The following is a 15,336-nucleotide window of genomic DNA, read 5'->3' as shown; positions in this document are numbered from 1 at the left end:
TTATTATTATTATTATTATTATTTAGAGCAAAGGAATTGTAGGAACTGACCAAAAAGACTTGGTGAATGGACGATGGTAAAACAAATGTAGAATTAATTCTTCTTAAAAAAAATTTTTACAAAAAAGAGCATATAGGGGTAATGTCTAAGTAAGAGTTTTTTAATCCTACTTAGGATTAATCTTTTGTGAGGAAAGGTCCATAAGTTATAAAGGTTTGGTTAACAGATACTCAATTCATAGTGTGCTTTAGGGAGGGTTTTTGGAGTGGAAAAAAGTGCTTTTCTAATGAAGATGATACTTTTTATATTTATATATATATATATATATATATATATATATATATATATATATATATATATATATATATATATATATATATATATATATAAACGCCACACATTGCAAGTGTAGGCATACAATTAATTAACTGTCCACGACTTAAATGTGCTTTAATCAGATTTAGAAGGGACACTTCTGATCACCTTGTTAAAATCACTTATTAAAACTGTAGCACGTTTCAGACATACAATTAGAAAATAAAAAAAGGCCATCCACTGCTTGAAAAAAAGTGATTGTTTACCAGATAGCACATTATTCCAAACAATACAGGTGTGTGTGTGTGTGTGTGTGTGTGTGTGTGTGTGTGTGTGTGTGTGTAATCCAAAACCAGGGTAGATCATTATTAGAGATACAGTTCTTATTCCAGTTAATTTTGAATATCTGATTGAAAATCATTTGAACGCATTCTGGTTTGTTTTTTCCAAATAAAGCAGAATAACATGGAGTTAATAGATTTGATCCATTTTTTTTCTTCCATCAACGTAAAGAGAAGAGCGGGGTACACTAAGTGTGATATGACCTCATCCTTAGTCAGTAGGACTCTCCAATAAATTGTAATTTCTGGGTATTTATTAATTAATTAATATTTATATTAAGTTTGTAATCTTGTGTACCAGTGTGAATTTATTCATTACTAGAGACTCAAAGCACTTTTGTACCTCGCTCTGGATAAGGGCGTCTGCTAAATGGCACACATGTAACTGTAAATGTAATGTATTAAACTTGTTGACGCTACCCGATCTGTACCTGAAATAGTTCTTTACTAGTGATTCTCTTGATATAAATACAGTTTTTGACTTTTGGTCAAATATATCAATTAAATTATATTATAACATTTATAAAGCTTATACATTTAACATTTGATTGACCCCATTTGGGTAATACAGATGTGCATATGTGTTTTTTTTGCATTTCATATCATACTTTCTTAAGATATGTTCTACTTAACTTCTACTTATTTCAGCATACTCGAGCAAATGTCTGCATTTAAGAAACATACAAGATTGTTATTCATTTATTTAGTTTTTTCTCATTTTAAAAGAAATTCTTGAAACTGTACATAAAATGCAAAATAAGCCATATCATTAGATCGTAAAAATGTGGCGATTAAGGGAAGTGGAAGCATTTTGCAGAACAAAACCTATGGTTTCGCAAATGCGTGGTACAAATGGTGTTTCCGGTACAGATCAATTAGCCGAATGACCGACTGGTGATGCGGGGTCCAGTCTCAAAACGTAATCTTTTAAGTGGCTTGCCGTTGGGTGATGTCAAGTGGTTTAAGACCACCGGATGGATTTAGTTTTTTCAGTGTGTTTCGTACCGTTGGCACTGGTTGGATGCGTCAGCTGTTTTACGGCTGATTCTGCATGTTAAATTGGAGGCGGAGAGAAAGAGAATTCCGATTGTCTGTTCAGCTTAACAAATGTGCAAACAAGAAAAACTGACGAAAGCAGACAACGACGGAGTGAAGAGGGAACGAACAGACACTTGTTGTTATTCTTGCCACTTATCTTGTCATCTCATTTGAGCAGAGGATTATTTTAATAACAACATGACTTTGTGGAATCAAAACTTCGAAGACCATTTATTCACCATGATACAGGAGAAGCGTCACTGTATGACATTACAGAAATACTTTCCGCAAACCGAATAGTGAACGCTGATCTCTGGCCTGAGATTGAAGAGAAACTTGTTATATAAGTTTTTCTATTTGGCCGTTTATTTTTTTTCCTGTGCGCTCATTCGCTAGGATGAACAGCCAATCGGAGTTGGCATGCAGTATCGGCTGAAAAACTGCTGACGCTGTCCAAATAGAGCCAATGGTGCAGAACACATTGAAAAACTAAAGCAGACCGACACTCAAAAATGACCCGGCATTGCCCGACGGCCGACTGTTAGCGAGTCTTTAGCCAGCGGTAGTTTAGGCTACAGGTAGGCACGGGTACCAAAACCTGGTAGCAAGTGCACTGAAAAGTCTTGTGTTGTTCATTAAATGTGTGATTTAAGCAATTTTCTGTATCACTCCTCATTAATTAACTGTTAGGTTTAATGAGATAAAAAAAAAGGGGGGGGGGGGCATCATATATCGGCCATCACCTGCCCTGATTTCTAAATATCCACATCGGCCAGAGAAAAACCCATATCGGTCGACCTCTAGTGCACAGCATTGCCGTCACTGATTTGTCTCTCAAAATGGCTGAGCTTCACAGAAAAGGATTTCAAGTGCACATACATTTCCGATATCAGCTGATCCTTGACTTGCAGGCTTTTATTCAGGGCTTTTTGGTGACTGGTGAACTCAACTAAAAAAGCAAGTTCTGCCAGTCAGTCACAGTCATTGAGTTGATCAAGACGTGAAACAGAGACATGACTCAGCCGCCGCACGTTAGAGTGGTATATATTACGTCACTGTATTCTGGATCAATATCGGATAGGAATGCCTGAAATTCTCTGTGGTTGAATGCCCTCGAGTGAATTAAGTTTGTAGTTTTCACCACAGTGGTCATCATATCATCCATCTGAAATAAGTGCTGTCATTGCATGCAAAATTGAATAAAAATTCATCTTTGTCTGCACTTGTTCTCTCAAATTTGCTGACAAGTCTTTAATTCACCACCTGGCTGTGTTTCTTGCTAGACTGTTGTTTTTCAAATTTTCCATCTTTTCTGTGCAAATTATAATTGCATCTTTCATCAGACACCCTGTGAAGGGTTTATGTTGCGTAATCAGGTGAGCGACCTAATAACTAGCTAATATATCATTTTCCTGTGTTTTAAAAAGGTTATTGAACTGTCAAGGCAGCTGACCTCAGTAAAGAAAAATATGTTTCTAAAACTGAAATGTCTGAAATCTCCTTTGTTCACTTTAGATTTTCCTTTTTCTTTGATTGGTAATGACGTACTAAAATGTGATCGACAATAATTTTTTTAGCCTCTTAGTACTGTTTGCAGTGGTGATGGACAGGTTGACGGACAAGGTCAGTCTCCATGGACTATGATGTTTGTGGATGATATTGTTATTTGTGATGAAAGTAGGGAGCAGGTTAAGAGGGCAGTGAAGTGGTGCAGTTGCAGGGAGAAGAGGTGGAGAAGGTGGAGGAGTTCAGGTACCTGGGGTCAACAGTGCAAAGTAATAAAGAGTGTGTTAGAGAAGCGAAGAAAAGAGTGCAGGCAGGGTGGAGTGGGTGGAGAAGAGTGATAACAGGAGTGATTTGTGATAGAAGAGTATCTGCAGGAGTAAAAGGGAAAGTATATAGGACTGTGGTGAGACCTGAGATGTTGTATGGTTTAGAGACAGTGGCATTGAGTAAAAGACAGGAGGTGGAGCTGGAGGTAGCAGAGCTATAGATGAGATTTTCGTTGGGAGTGACGAGGATGGACAGGATTAGAAACAAGTTTATTAGAGGGACAGCACATGTAGGACGTTTTGGAGACAAGGTGAGGGAGGTTTGATTGAGATGATTTGGACATGTGCAGAGGAGGAACATGAGGTATATTGGTAGAAGAATGCTGAGGATGGAGCCACCAGAAAGGAGGAAAAGAGGATGGCCAAGGAAGAGGTATATGGATGTGATGAGGGAAGACATGCAGGTAGTTGGTGAGAAAGAGGCAGATGTAGAGGACAGGGGGGTATGGAGGCAGACGATCCACTGTGGCGACCCCTAATGGGAGCAGCCGAAAAAATAAGAGGTAGTATGATTATTATATGACTAACTGTCTTGGCTGAATGTGATAACGACATCTGATGGTTATTTAGTGAATTTCATAGATTTTCTCTGCAACAGGGCAGATTTGCATCATATTTTAAATCCCTTGTGGGCAGAGTGTAATAGTCCTGTTCCATATGTACATACTATGTACTTAATTTTTTTTTCTTCTGTTGAGTATTTTGTTACTAGCTAATAATTTATGGGGCATAGTCGTTCACCTCCCCGCGGTGTCCCATGGAAAACCTGTACCCTCTTATTAACACTGGAGGAGAGTGGGTATAAGGGCTAAGAAACGACACAGAAGGCCACTGTAAAAATACGAGCCAAATTCTCTTGCTAGAGGGATTGCAACCCAGTAAGAGTCTAATCTCACGGGACAGATACAAAGTGCCGATAGAAAAATGCAAAGAATACGAAATGAAGCCACAACATACAGAACCGGGATTCAACCCAAACCGCTCGGACAACGCGGGCCTGAGAGCAATCTCGCCATGAAGGAGCGTGGTCAAAGCGGACCATCATCGCCACACATAGAGAAGGCAATACAAAAATATGCATCATCTCGGCTCCCACCAACACATCATTCAATGACGCGAAAGATGCCTTCTATAACGACCTGAGCAACCTCATCTTCCAGATTCAGTCACACACCGTTATCATCATAGCAGGAGACTTCAATGTGCGCATTGGCCTTGACAGCCACGACTCGAATCCCTCAGTCGTTGGTCCGGCATGCCTCTACGACCACTCAAATGATAACGGCCGGCGCATGATCGACCTATGCGAAGCAGCAAAACTTCGACCAGCACACTCCCACTTCTAAAACCGCCTCTCGCGCCTCATCACATCACGGCACCAACTTGACCACATCATGGTGAGCGCAAAGTGGTGGAAGTCTATCTGCAACTGTCGAGCCTACAACACCATCGACATCGGGTCTGACCACAAAGTGGTGAGTGCACAGTTTCAGATCTCCTTGCGCAGCGCCAAGCGACCACCAGATGGGAGATGCAGGTTCAACTGGGAGAAACTATCCGACCAGAACAACAAGGACAAGTTCAACGTTATGCTGCAAAACAGGTTCAGTTCGCTCATGGTCGAAACGCCGAAGTCAGCAACGCAAATCGAAGAGATCGACAGACGAGCAAACGCGCTGGACACAGCGCTACGTGACACGTGCGAAGAGGTGCTCGGTAAAAAGCGCCCGAACAAGCATCCAAAGTGGGTGAGCGCCGAATCACTGTCACTCTTAACGGCAACCAACAAGGCAGGCGAACGCTACTAACGAACGCGCCTACAAACCCATAAAGAACTATGGCAACAGATGCAATGCCAGGTATCGGAAGCCTTCGGTCGCGATCAGTCTACATACCTAGACAACCAGCTCATCGCCCTTGAACTCGCCGACCAGAGACGAGAGAGTGGCAAAACCTGGAAAATCATCAACCAGATAGCGGGCCACGAGAACAAGGCCGACCCTACCAAAGTCCGGATGTTGGATGGCTCACTGCCAAAAGGCAAGGACAAGCTGCTTCCTGAGTGGCGTAGCAACTTTGACAAGTTGCTCAACAACGCCAACTCTAATGCCGATCTGAGTCACCATCCAGGACCATCTCCTCCAAATCACAGCCATCAAGATGACCGCGTTCACACGAAGTGAAATCGCACAGGCAATCGCCGACATGAGTCGCAACAAATCACCCAGACCAGACTACGCCATTACAGCAGAGGCGCTCAAAGACGGTGGCGACTTCATTGTGGCCGAACTGCTCACCATCTGCAACCTCATCTACAAGAATTGTCACGCCCCTAAACAATGGACCGCAAGCTACATCATCCCGCTGCCGAAAAAGGGTAACCTCCAACTCATGACGAACTGGCGAGGCATCAGTTTGATGTCCATTGCAGCCAAAGTCTTCAACCGGATGCTCTTGAACCGCATCCGTGACCACATCGACAAGAAGCTACGAAAAAATCAGGCCGGCTTCCGATAGGGTCACAGCTGCATCCAGCAGATCACCATCCTGCGACGCATAATAGACGGGTCGCACTCACAAGACATCCCACTATTCATCACCTTCGTTGACTTCAAGTAGGCTTTCGACTCAATCGACCGAGACATGATGTTCGCAATCCTGCGACATTATGGCATACCCGCGAAGAGTGTGGCTGCAATAAGGGTACTGTACGACGAGGCAAAGAGTCAAGTATACGTCCAAGGCCAACTCTCCGAACCCTTCGACATCACAACCGGAGTGCTACAAGGGGCCGTGCTCGCACCATTCCTCTTCGATATCGTGATTGACTACTCAGAGCGATTAGCAGGAGGGTTTGTATACCTAACGCACAAAGGCAACGACCAAGACAAGAGTGGCCGGACACTGCGAAACACAACACTTATACCGGACTACAAACTCAACGATCTTGCCTATGCAGACGACATCACACTACTCGAAAACAGCGCAGCACAGTCCCAGGGACAATTGGACGCACTCAAACTGAACGCTGGGCAAGTTGGTCTCGGTATTAGCATCAAGAAGACCAAACAGATGCGCCTCAATCTACCCGAAGGCACAGCCGAGACCGAGCCACTTACCATCGATGGCAAAAACATCGAAGTCATCGACGACTTCAAGTACCTTGGCTCTCACATGGCGTCGAGCGAAAAGGACATCAACGCACGCATTGGCCTTGCATGGGGGGCATTCAACAAGCTCAGAACCATTCTGACAACTTCAACTCTTCGTCTTCATCTCAGGCTCCGCATTTTCAAAGCCGCCTGCATCTCCATCTTGCTGTACATTGCGAGACCTGGATCTTAACGGAAACGCTTAGTGATCGACTCGACAAATACGCCAGGGCATGCTACCGGACAATGCTGGGTATCAATCAATCCATAGACCGAGTTAGGAACTCTACACTCTACAAACGAGTTAATGAGCTACCACTGCACGACACCATCCGTCAGCGACAGCTCAACTTTACCGGCCACTGCATCCGCATGGCCGAAGACGAACCAGTCAATCGTTTCGTCCTGTACGAGTCCAAAATTCGGCCATCACTTCGACCCGGCGCGCCAAGGAGGACGTATCGACAACAGATCTCGTCATACCTTATTCCTAAGGGCGAGGAGCCACTCAGCACCGAGGAAATTCGAGCATTAGGGAAGAACAAGGAACTGTGGAGGAAACATTTCGTCGTGCCTAAACCGAAGAAGCCTCCGGACCCTTCAACCTAGACTCGACCGATGATGATGATGATGAATAAATAAATAAATAATCAGTTTTTAGAGTAACTTATAACCAACATTGCATTGGTACTGCATTTATCGATTAATAAGATATAAATAGTTAATATTATTATTAACAACAAGTACAGTGAGGAAAATAAGTATTTGAACACGCTGCTATTTTGCAAGTTCTCCCACTTAGAAATCATGGAGGGGTCTGAAATTGTCATCGTAGGTGCATGTCTACTGTGAGAGACATAATAATAAAAAAAAAAAAATCCAGAAATCACAATGTATGATTTTTTTACTATTTATTTGTATGATACAGCTGCAAATTAGTATTTGAACACCTGAGAAAGTCAATGTTAATATTTGGTACAGTAGCCTTTGTTTGCAAATACAGAGGTCAAACGTTTCCTGTAGTTTTTCACCAGGTTTGCACACACTGCAGGAGGGATTTTGGCCCACTCCTCCACACAGGTCTTCTCTAAATCAGTCAGGTTTCTGGCCTGTCGCTGAGAAACACGGAGTTTGAGCTCCCTCCAAATATTCTCTATTGGGTTTAGGTCTGGAGACTGGCTAGGCCACAGCAGAACCTTGATATGCTTCTTACAGAGCCACTCCTTGGTTATCCTGGCTGTGTGCTTCGGGTCATTGTCATGTTGGAAGACCCAGCCTCGACCCACCTTCAATGCTCTAACTGAGGGAAGGAGGTTGTTCCCCAAAATCTCGCAATACATGGCCCCAGTCATCCTCTCCTTAATACAGTGCAGTCGCCCTGTCCCATGTGCAGAAAAACACCCCCAAAGCTTGATGCTACCACTCCCATGCTTCACAGCAGGGATGGTGTTCTTTGGATAGTACTCATCATTCTTCTTCCTCCAAACACGTTTAGTGGAATTATGACCCAAAGGTTCTATTTTGGTCTCATCTGACCACATGACTTTCTCCCATGACTCCTCTGGATCATCCAAATGGTCATTGGCAAACTTAAAACGTGCCTGGACATGTGCTGGTTTAAGCAGGGGAACCTTCCGTGCCATGCATGATTTCAAACCATGACGTCTTAGTGTATTACCAACAGTAACCTTGGAAACGGTGGTCCCAGCTCTTTTCAGGTCATTGACCAGCTCCTCCCGTGTAGTTGCATGGAGCCCCAGTCCGAGGGCGATTGACAGTCATGTTTAGCTTCTTCCATTTTCTAATGATTGCTCCAACAGTGGACCTTTTTTCACCAAGCTGCTTGGCAATTTCCCCGTAGCCCTTTCCAGCCTTGTGGAGGTGTACAATTTTGTCTCTAGTGTCTTTGGACAGCTCTTTGGTCTTGGCCATGTTAGTAGTTGGATTCTTACTGATTGTATGGGGTGGACAGGTGTCTTTATGCAGCTAATGACCTCAAACAGGTGCATTTAATTTAGGATAATAAATGTAGTGGAGGTGGACATTTTAAAGGCAGACTGACAGGTCTTTGAGGGTCAGAATTCTAGCTGATAGACAGGTGTTCAAATATTTATTTGCAGCTGTATCATACAAATAAATAGTTTAAAAATCATATATTGTGATTTCTGGATTTTTTTTTTTTTAGATTATGTCTCTCACAGTGGACATGCTCCTACGATGACAAGTTCAGACCCCTCCATGATTTCTAAGTGGGAGAACTTGCAAAATAGCAGGGTGTTCAAATACTTATTTTCCTCAATGTAATTCTTTGTGCAAAATGTAAGAAGGCAAATTATGCTGTCAACAAAATTCAATTGCTCTTTCATTGCATTGAATTGTCATTTGCAGATTTACAAAAAAATCTATATAAATCTGTTAGTAATGATCCCAGTGTAACTGCTGCTTGCTTTATTTGTTCACAGGTCTAGCTCTTCAGGTTTCCCTGTTTGGATTCCAAACACAGACTGCTGCCAACTGCTGGTATGGCAAAGTGACGTTCTCTCATGCAAGCGCAGAACATACACACTACAGCCTACAAAGTCCTACGTGGTCGTGGAGTTAATTTGTTGTATTTCACATCGTATGAAGTGCACTAGAGAGAGCAGGATGTTTTTTGAGATTTCACCCACAGTAATCTTAGTGGAGCTGCTGCAACTGTTGGTAACAGCAGTTTTTTTCTAACCTTTTTTATATCTACAAAACCTGTTATTAATGCTTATACATATTTACTTCAATATGCATATTAATTCAACTTTAACTAAGGCCAACACAAAAAGAAAAGAAAGCTCTTTTTATTATTTCTGTTTTTATTTCCAATCAATCTTATATAACTTTTTCTTTAGTATTTTGATAGTCAGCTTTTGAATCAATTTTACTCTTCAGTCATTCAGCTTAGATTGAAAGCGTTGTTCATACGCAAATTTAAAGTTTACGTGTCACGGCTTGTGCTGTTTTGAAGAATAAACCGGCTGGAAAAAATGATCCATCTTTAAATGGTGCTGATGCCATTTGGCAGAATCAGGCTCAGATTATTTTAATAAGATATAAGATAAGATATACTTTTATTCATCCCACAGAAGGGACATTTCTTAAGTTTTATTTTTTATAATACATAATAATAAAATAAATACATGATGACAACTCGCATAGCTGCATCCTGAGCTGTGGTTTTCTTCGTGTGCCTGTTTAGCTTTTCATTTTGCAACCCTCAAGGGATACATTCGTTTTGGCACCATCAGGTCAGTATGCAGAAAAGTTGGATTTTTTTTTTCTTCTCTTTTTTTTTGCCAAGGTTTGAAATTATACAAACACAAAGCAAGTGTAGAAGTACATAAAAGTTATAGAAAAAAAGTTTACAGAATGTAAACCAAAAAGAATCCATGTATGAAATTCCAGACAGAATATAGATTATACAAAATCTGTCTAATCGAATTGATTTCAAAAGTGTTTAGGGATTACAATCAAGAATATTTAATTATTCTTCTGCCAATTGACTATGAATAATGATTCGTCGATCCGCTATACAGACACCCTGAATATAGCTTTCACTTAGAAATGTTGACAGTAACTGCACAGAGAGTAGAAATAATTAGGGAAAAATGGGACATCCTTTTCATCCTGGTCATCCTTTGGGATATCCAAAACCAAATCGATACAAGGATTTTTATAATACATCTGTGCTCCAAAGAATCAAAAGCCGTTTAAAAATCTAAAACCAGAATGAAGCTGTCCTCATATATCAATTCTGAGTAAAATCCAGCTTTATATTGTTAACAATATGCCTTTTACCTGTAAAACTAGATTGTGTCTCATCTATTATAGAATCCTGTAGATATTTTAATGTTTTGGTAAATTAGAGTGCTATAATTTTGTAGTCATAGTTAAGTAATGATACAGTGGGGGGGAATATTTATTTGATCCCCTGCTCCCCCTTACAAAGAATTAAACAATCTAGAATTTTTATGGTAGGTTTATTGGAACAGAGACAAAATATATATATATATATATATATATATATATATATATATATATATATATATATATATATATATATATATATATATATATATAAAAAAGCATTAAAATTAATTAGTTAATTGGATTTGTTTGAGTGAAATAAGCATTTGATCTCATACCAAATTAGCAGGAATTCCCCCCACAGACCCAAATTAGTCCTTTCCCTTTAGAAAAGAACTCGTTATGTGTATTAAAGACACCAGTCACAGAATCAACTTCTTCCATTCAAACCTCAAAGACCAATGAGCTGTCAAATGGACAAGATTGTGGACCTGCACAAGTCTGAAATGGGCTACAAGACAGTCTTGATCGTATGTTTTTGGTCATTGTCATGCTGGAAGACCCATCCATGACCCATCTTCAGTGTTCTGGCTGAGGCCAGTAGGTTCTCATTAAAGATTCTACAATGCATGGCCACGTTCATGTAGTGAAGCCTTCCTGTACCCTTAGCAAAGAAACAGCCCCAAAGTAGAACGTTTTCTCCTCAATGTTTGACAGTGGAGATGATGTTCTTGGGGTCATTTCTCTGCCTCCAAAAACAGTGAGTCAAGTTTTGAGCCAAAGAGCTCAATTTTGTTCTCGTATTACCACATCACATTCTCCTAAGCCTTCTCTGAATCATTCATGTGTTTGTTGGCAAATTTCAGACTGTGTTACCAATAGTTTTCTTGGTGACTGTGGTCTCAGCTCCCTTGTGATCATTAACAAGCTTCTCCCATGTAATTCTGGGCTGATCCCTCACCTTTCTCAGAATCATTCTTACCCCATGAGGTGAGATTTTGCATGGAGCTCCAGCACGAGGGCGAGCGACTTATCTTGTTTTTCATCCATTTTCTAATTATTGCGCCAACAGTGGTCTCTTTCTCAACAAGTTTCTTGCTGATGGTCTTGTAGCCCATTCCAGCCTTGTGCAGGTCCTTTGATAGCTCTTTGGTCTTGCCCATAGTGGTGGAAAGGTTTGAATGGAAGAGGTTGATTCTGTGATGGTATCTTTTATACCCATAATGAGTTGATATTGAGAGTTCTATCTTAAACGGACAGGACTAATTGGGTGTGTGGAAGTCGAAATTCTTGCTGGTTGGTACTGTAGGGGATCAAAAACTTATTTCACTCGATCAAATACAAAATAATTTATATATTATATGAATGTATTGTTTTTTTTCAGGATTTTTTTAAATATTATTTCCCTTTCTGTTAATATTAACCTACCATAAACATTCTAGACTGTTCATTTATTTGTAAGTTCTTTATTCCACTGTATAGGATTCCAATTGTCAATTAAAAGATCTTATTGGGGTTTTGGAATTAGATGAATGAAACCTTGAGTGAGAGTTGGGGGAAGGGCTTCATTCTGTATGCTTTCTACAAATACACTAAGTAAAAAGGAGTATATTTCTTTAGAAAACAATATGCAGAAAATTGCAGCAAGTCCCTCAGTTTCAGGTGATTCACTGTTTTTAAGATCTGTATTGGAATTACTTGCAATGTTTAACACACTCTACAAATGCACAAGCTGCCTCTTCAGAATAAATGCATTGGAAAGGTTGACTGTAAAAATCAGCACAGATCCTCTTCTTCTAACAATCATCGCCTTGAGGATTATAAGTAATAGCTCCATCACATTTAAAGATTCAATTAATGAGTATGGGGAACAGTTCTTTTGTTATCTAAAAAAAAGAATGCTGTATTGCATTCTCCCTCCTCTATTTTTTTTTCTCTAGACCTTATATAACTATGTGTCTCATCTAATTTACATTGCAGTTTAGCATATTCAAGCTTATTAGAATCACAAAGTAACCTTGGAGACTTAAAAGCTAAGACACTACCTTATTTTCTTTAGCTCGTTTAAGTTTAGCTAAATTACTACCACATTTTCTAAAGAACGTTCAAATTCCAGCAGCTCCCATTAAAAACAATATGAATCTAGCACTAAAGTTCTTCTCCAATATTGCTCCATCAACCCTATTAACCCTTAAGAAAGATGGTTTTGAACCTTTATGGTTTGTAAAGAGGAGAAACATATATTGACTGAGTTGTAATTATTTGCTAGGCTTTGGGGAACTAAAAAAATCCCCAACTGAATTAAGTATAAACATTTGGATATATGTTTATCCACTGCTGTATATTTTCACTTATCACCTCCAGTAAATGAGTACAATGGGAAAAAACCTTAGCATTACGCCTCCCGTATTGCTTGGTGAGCTAGTGTATAGGATTGTTACGGTTATGAAAGCCCCACCTCTAAACCCAAGGCCCTAGCCAATTGCCTGATCTGGTTATAGTAAATACAGTTATATACTGTACTATAAAAACAAATTCAGATATTATGATTGAATAGTATATACACAACAGTTTAAGTCACCTATTATGAAAAGAACTAGATTTTCCTTTCGACTCTCATAGCCCAAGCTATTGGTTAATGTAATCCCCTTTTCTCTGTAACCTAAAATCTAAATCTATGTTTTTTATTATTTTACTTCCTCTACCGTTACACATTATAAAGCAGTCTTCTATTAGTTTTTTGTAAGTGTATGTGTGTAAGGCACAATATATATAGAGAAATATGGGACATATAAATACCTTTAACAATATATACACATATCTAATGTTCAGTCTCCTTTGCAAAGTAAATCATATCGTGCGGTTCTGCATAAAATAATTTATCTATTTATCTTTTTCTTTTTGCTGGTCAGGGCCTGGGCTCGAACTGGTGTCAACTGTTGTTGGGCGTGTTAGAGAGTCCAGAAAACAACTAAATCAAAGAAAATCAAGGTAACTAAAATACCAAGATACAAAAGTAAATCCATAACTTAAAAGGGGGAAAAAAATCTTAAGGACTTGGGGAAAAAGCAGTTTCAAAGTATTTCTCTGGAAAAAGGACAACAAAGCCACAAATCAATCAATACACAAAAACAAGACCTTACACAGGGACAGTGCTGGAGACTGAGGAAAACAAACCACAAAAGATTGACCACATAATATTAAGGTCAAAGCAAATGACTGACAAAAAGGGAACCGCCGTTTAAATTGACTTAAGAAACATTGGCGGCACCTGGTGGTGAAAAACAAAGAAAGCCATTGACAGAAAAAGGGGGCAGAATCATGACAGGATCCCCAAATCCTGACAGATCCAGACCATATCTTAGGAACACTGGACATGGCTGGACATGGATGACTGCTATCTGGCATCATGCACACACTCAATTTCGATGTATATTGTCTCTGCATTATATTGTCTGAAACAATACAGTGGTGTGAATTTCTTGTTTTTTTGCATGTTTTACATGTTTCAGATCATCAAACTAATTTAAATATTAGTAAAAGATAACACAAGTCAACACAACATGTAGTTTTTAAATTAAGGTTTTTTTATTATTGAGGGAAAACAAAATCCAAAACTACATGGCCCTGTGTGAAAAAGTGTTTGGCCCTAAACCTAATTACTGTTTGGGCCACCCTTAGCAGCACGGCAATCAAGTGTTTGTGATAACTTCCAGTGAGTGTTTCAGTGCTGTGAAGGAATTTTGGTCCATCATCTATGCAGAATTGTTGGTTTTCAGCCACATTTTAGGGTTTTCGAGCATGAAAGGCCTTTTTAGGGTCATGCCACAGCATCTCAATAGGATTCAGGTCAGGACTTTGACTAGGCCACTCCAAAGTCTTCATTTTGTTTTTCTTCAGCCATTCAGAGGTGAACTTGTTGGTGTGTTCTGGATCATTGTCCTGCTGCAGAACCCAAGTACGCTTCTGCTTAAGGTCACGAACAGACGGCCGGACATTCTCCTTCAGGATTTTTTGGTAAACAGCAGAATTCATGGTTCCAGTTATCACAGCAAGTCTACCAGGTCCTGAAGCAGCAGAACAGCCCCAGACCGTCACACTACCACCACCATATTTTACTGTTAGTATGATGTTCTTTTTCTAAAATACGGTGTTACTTTAACGCCAGACGTAATGGGACACACACCTTCCAAAAAGTTCCAACTTTTGTCTCAGAGTATTTTCCCAAAAGTCTTGGGGATCATCAAGATGTTTTCTGGCAGAACTGAGACGAGCCTTTATGTTCTTTTTGCTCAGCAGCTGTTTTGGTCATGAACACTGACCATAACTGAGGCAAGTGAGGCCTGCAGTTCTTTGGATGTTGTTATGGGGTCTTTTTTGTCTCTTGGATGAGTCGTCGCCGTGCTCTTGGGGTAATTTGGTCGGCCGGCCAATCCTGGGAAGGTTCTCCACTGTTCCATGGTTTTGCCATTTGTGGATAATGGCTTTCACTATGGTTCACTGGAGTCCCAAAGCTTTAGAAATTACTTTATAACCTTTTCCACACTGATAGATCTCAATTACTTTATTTCTCATTTGGTTCTGAATTTCTTTGGATCTCGGCACGAGGATTCTCTTTTGAGGATCTTTTGGTCTACTTCACTTTGTCAGGCAGGTCCTATTTAAGAGATTTCTTGATTGTGAACAGGTGTGGCAGTAATCAGGCCTGGGTGGGGTGAGAGAAATTTAACTCAGGTGTGATAAACTCAGGTGTGATAAACCACAGTTTTAACAGCAAACACTTTTTCACACAGGGCCTTTGAGATTAACTGGGCAACAAAG

At 40.1% G+C, this 15,336-nt stretch overlaps 1 protein-coding gene across 4 annotated transcripts in view; it reads right to left on the bottom strand.

Moving 5' to 3' along the window:
- fbxo36a (F-box protein 36a) overlaps positions 1–15,336 on the bottom strand; it is a 48,075-nt gene that overhangs the window by 6,018 nt on the left and 26,721 nt on the right. The gene's annotated exons all lie outside the window — the stretch shown is intronic.

This window comes from Silurus aristotelis (assembly GCF_946808225.1).
Source record: "Silurus aristotelis genome assembly, chromosome: 10".
Lineage (NCBI taxonomy): Eukaryota > Metazoa > Chordata > Actinopteri > Siluriformes > Siluridae > Silurus > Silurus aristotelis.
Note: the sequence above shows the minus strand (reverse complement) of the source record. Positions and strands in the feature narration are given on the sequence as shown.